Source organism: Scylla paramamosain, chromosome 7 (genome assembly GCF_035594125.1).
Source record: "Scylla paramamosain isolate STU-SP2022 chromosome 7, ASM3559412v1, whole genome shotgun sequence".
Taxonomy (NCBI): Eukaryota; Metazoa; Arthropoda; class Malacostraca; order Decapoda; family Portunidae; genus Scylla; species Scylla paramamosain.
This window is the reverse complement of record NC_087157.1, coordinates 4,732,501-4,737,500: the sequence shown is the minus strand read 5'-3', so window position 1 is coordinate 4,737,500 and position 5,000 is coordinate 4,732,501.

The window sequence follows — 5,000 nt, the reverse complement described above, 5'->3', positions numbered from 1 at the left end:
CCAACTCCATGGAAAGTTGTCAGCAGAAAATTACATCTCAAGAGGCCGCGCATCTCACGGGCAGATTTGTTTCAGGTTGTCCTTCCTCCAAAACTGTACGTGATTTCTGTGAGCTCTTCAGTTTGTGTTCGTGTTTCCTGTCCGTGTTATATCTGCAGCATCCCACTTTATACAATACTGAGGCAAAAGGCTGCATCTCCACCTTTAATTTATATAGTAAGCGTAACTTCAAGAAAAATATTGACACGTACAGAGCGAAGTATGATATTGGTAGTGGTTTTGAAAATGCACTTTAGTCTGAGCGAGTCCATTCTCTAACGAGGGGGGAAGGTGTGGGAGAGGAAGAGGAGGAGGAGCAAGGCAGCCAGTTATGACAAGAGACACGGGACGGGCGGAGAGACAAGGACAACTTCAAATACTGTGAATACAACTGCCAGCACCGCCACCTCTAGCACAACAGCAACAACAACAACTACTACTACTACTACTACTACTACTACTACTACTACTACTACTACTACTCCTACTAACTACTATTACTACTACTACTACTACTACTACAACTGCAACTACAACAACAACATCTACATTTAGTAACTTGTCCACACACGCATCCATACATAGCTACATTCATGAACTCCCCGGAAGATAAGCAAACACAGGTCCTCACGCCTAATTTGCGAGCGCGCGCACACACACACACACACACACACACACACACACACACACACACACACACACACACACACACACACACACACACACACACATTATGCACGTTTTAAGAAACCACAGACACACTCTAACCATAAAACATTACACTGTTGCATTCAACCACCACCACCACCACCACCACCACCCTGGGCTGGAGCGTGGAGAACGTGACTCACAGCTTTAAACATTTACCTAAGACCTCGGGCTGCACCTGAGAGAAGAAGAGGAGGAGGAGGAGGCAAACTGCATCACACACTCCCAGGCTCGTGACCCACATACAACACGCACCACCGCCACGCCCGAATGACTAAGATATAAGGGATGAAAAGTATTCCTTACGAAAGGCGACTGAAGCTTTTAAATTTACATTCCTTTCAGAGACGTGGATTAAGAGGGGATCTTACTGAGGTGTTTAAATGCCATAGGGAATGTAACAAGTATGACGAAAGCAATTCCCAGGGTCAGTAATCAGGATAGGACAAGAAATAATGGGTTCAAGCTTGATGAAGTTACATTTAAAAGGGAATAAAAAGGAATCGGTTCTGATATAAAGTGGTGGATGAATGGAATGGACTCACTAATCAGGTTTTTGGTGTCGAGTCATTAAGGAGCTTTAAAAGAGGATTAGACACATTTATGAATGAGGATGATAGGCGGAAATAGGAAGGAAAGTTTCATACAAGGACTGCCACGTACAGACCTGATGGCTTCTTGAACCTTCCTTTATTTCTTCAAGTTCTTAGGTTCGTATGTTCGTTTATATGTCCCTTATCACATCCACTACCACACCACACCACACCACACCACACCCATTACCTTCCCCTTCATAACACGAACCATCTAAACCATCCCAGTCTCCTAATCTCCTACACACATCCCTATTCCGCCCATCCACATACTCCCCCTCACCTCCTGCCCCTCGCCACCCATCCTCATCTACTCCACCTGTTCCACCGTCATCACGCCGTGGATTGTCATGCAGGCAAGGTATAGCGAGGCGGGGCGCAGGTGCATGCAAGAGAGAGACAGGTGTGTGCTGGTGATATGAGAGAGAGAGAGAGAGAGAGAGAGAGAGAGAGAGAGAGAGAGAGAGAGAGAGAGAGAGAGAGAGAGAGAGAATCAGTTCCTACAGGATTTGTGTGTGTAATAGTTTTGAGCTTCACTTTTGCCTTCTCTCTCTCTCTCTCTCTCTCTCTCTCTCTCTCTCTCTCTCTCTCTCTCTCTCTCTCTCTCTCTCTCTCTCTCTTTGTTACTGAGAAAGCGAATGAAATGAAGAATGCAACTGAAAGAAAGGGTGAGGCAAAGAGAAAGAGAGAGAAAAAAATAATAGAGAATCAGAATGAAGGAGGGACACGGGTAAGAGAGGGTAGGAGAGAGAGGGGAAGGGGGGTAAAGGAAGGAAAAAAGAGGGAAGGGAAAGAAAAGATAATAACAAAAAATAAAAGGGAGAGAAGGAGGGTGTTTCAGAATCCATCCCATTTTTAGGTAATAAGAAAATTGGATCGTGCGGAACTACCTCCTCCTCCTCCTCCTCCTCCTCCTCCTCCTCCTCCTCCTCCTCCTCCTACTCCTACTCCTACTCCTCCTCCTCCTCCTCCTCCTCCTCCAACCGCCTCCCGCCACTTCCCAATGGAAACAATTGCTGCAATCGGTATACCATGGATTATTCGAGAGAGAGAGAGAGAGAGAGAGAGAGAGAGAGAGAGAGAGAGAGAGAGAGAGAGAGAGAGAGAGAGAGAGAGAGAGAGAGAGAGACGGAAACATAATTCATACTACATATAGACATTGACAGACAGATAGATAAAAAGATAGATAGACACGAGCAGGCAGACAGACAGACAGACAGACAGACAGACAGACAGACAGACAGACAGACAGACAGATAGGCAGACAGACAGACAAAGATAACACACACAAAAAAACAGACTTAAAAGTACACACATAGAAAAGTCAGACAGACAGACAGACAGACAGACAGACAGACAGACACAGACAAAAGACAACCAGACAGAAAGACACTGAAACTGAAAAAAAAAATATGTATATACAAGACAAAACAGGAAACAGGAAACAAAAGGCACAGCAAGGCACAAGAAGTACAATAATTTCCCATCACGCGTAACAAATATTCCAACATTTCAACATCCCAGCAAAAGCGAGAGCGAGAGAGAGAGAGAGAGAGAGAGAGAGAGAGAGAGAGAGAGAGAGAGAGAGAGAGAGAGAGAGAGAGAGAGAGAGAGAGAGTGAACTGCATCAAAGAAAGAGAGACAGACATAAAAAAAAAAAACACGACACATCAAGCACAGCACATCCACCAATCCCCATGACGCAAAAAAAAAAAAAAAAAAAAAAACAGCAGCTGCGCCAGAGGAAAAAAAAAATCAAAAAGACACTCTGAAGATTCTTTCCATCTCTCATTGGACATTTGCAGCATTTTCCCGGTGTCATTGTGTCCAACATTTGCACAGCCCCTTTGTGCCCCGGCGAGGTGGAAGCGCCGGCGTGTCCTCGGAAGAGTTTCAGGTAAATTAAAGAGGAGGAGAGCGGAGGGGAGCAGAGGGGAGTGGCGGGTGGATGAGGGAGGGAATGAGAAGCAAGGAAGGGAGAGAATAGCAGGTGGCGGAGAGAAAGGAGGGCAAAGGAGAATAAAGAGAAAGAAGGAGGAGAATAACAGGTGAGGGAGCTAGGAGCAAGCAAGGAGAGGATAGCAGGTGCAGAGAAAGGAGGAGAGGAAAGAAGAATAAAGAGGAAGGAGAAGAAGTAGAATAAGAGGAGGGGGGAAGGAAAGGTAAGGAGAAAGAGAGAGAGAGAGAATAGAAGGTGGGGGAGAGAAAGGAGGAGATAGGAGAATAAAGAGGAAGGAAGAGAGAGAAAATAACAGGTGGGGGGGAAGGGAAGAAGCAAGGAGAGAGAGAGAGAGAGAGAGAGAGAGAGAGAGAGAGAGAGAGAGAGAGAGAGAGAGAGAGAGAGAGAGAGAGAGAGAGAGAGAGAGAGAATAAGCGAAGGAGAGAATGGAGGGGAAAGAGAATAAAGAGGAGGGAGAGAGAAAATAACAGGTAGTGGTGGGGAAAGGGGGAAGCAAAAGAAGAGGGAACAGAAGATGGAGGAGAGAAAGGAGGGAGAAAAGGAGAATAAAGAGGAAGAAAAAGAAAGAGAATAACAAGTGAGGGAGGAAAGGAGAACCAAGGAAAGAATAAAAGGTGGAGGGAAAGGAGAGCAAAGGAGAACAGAGAAATGGGAGAAGAAACGAGAGGAAAGGAGAACAAAGAGGACGGTGGAAGGAAGAACAACAAAATAATAGAGAGTAAAAGAGAAAAGGGGGGAGATAAAGGGGAATAAAGAGGAAAGGTAGAGGAAAGAAGACAAATAATGAAAAATAAAGAGGAGAACGAAGATAAAAGAGGAAGACGAAGAAGAGAAGAGTAGGTGAAGGAGAAATAAGAATAAAGAGGGGAAAAGGAGAGGTGAGAACGGATGAAAGGAAAACAGAACAGAAAAGAGAGGACGGAAGAGAAGGTGGAAGAGAAAGGAGAATAAGAAAGGCTGAAGAGAAGAATGCACATAATAAAACAAAAGATAACAGGAAGAAAAGGGAATAAGAGAAGATAGAGAATAACAAGTAGAGAGAATGGTGGAGAGGAGAACACACGAAAGAGAGAGAAAGAGATAAGAACCACAGGAAGGACAGGATAGGAAATAAGAAATAAATAAAAATAAAATGAGAATAAAGGCAAGAAAAGACACAAGAGAAAAGAACTAAGAAAATAAGAACAGAGGCAAGTAGACAAAGGGAAACAGATGATAAAGGAAGGAAGAAGGATAAAAGACAAAAGGTAAACAATATAGAAAAAAAATAAAGAATAAAGGAAAAGAAAGGAGAAAGGAGATAAGAACATACTGGAAAGAGAAAGAAGGAGAGAAATAGGGAAGGAGAGATAAATCAAGGAGGGAAAGAACCAGGAGAGGGGAAAAAAATGAATGAGTGACAAAGGAGATTAAAGATGAGGAAAAACGGAAGAACAGGAGGAAGTGAAGAGGAAGAGGGGAACCACCTGACTCAAACGAAGGAGGGAGATAAGGAAGGAGGAAACAATGGACCCAATGAAGGAGGGGAGAAGGGAAAAGTGGAAAAAAATAAACAAGTAACTACGGAAAGAGGGAATGAGAGAAAGGGAGGAAAGGGGAGGAATCGGAAAGAAATCAAGGGAATGGAAGGGACATGAAGAAAAGGAGGGAAGGGAAGGGAAGAAGGGAAGTCAAGGAAGAACGAAAGAAGTACACGGGAT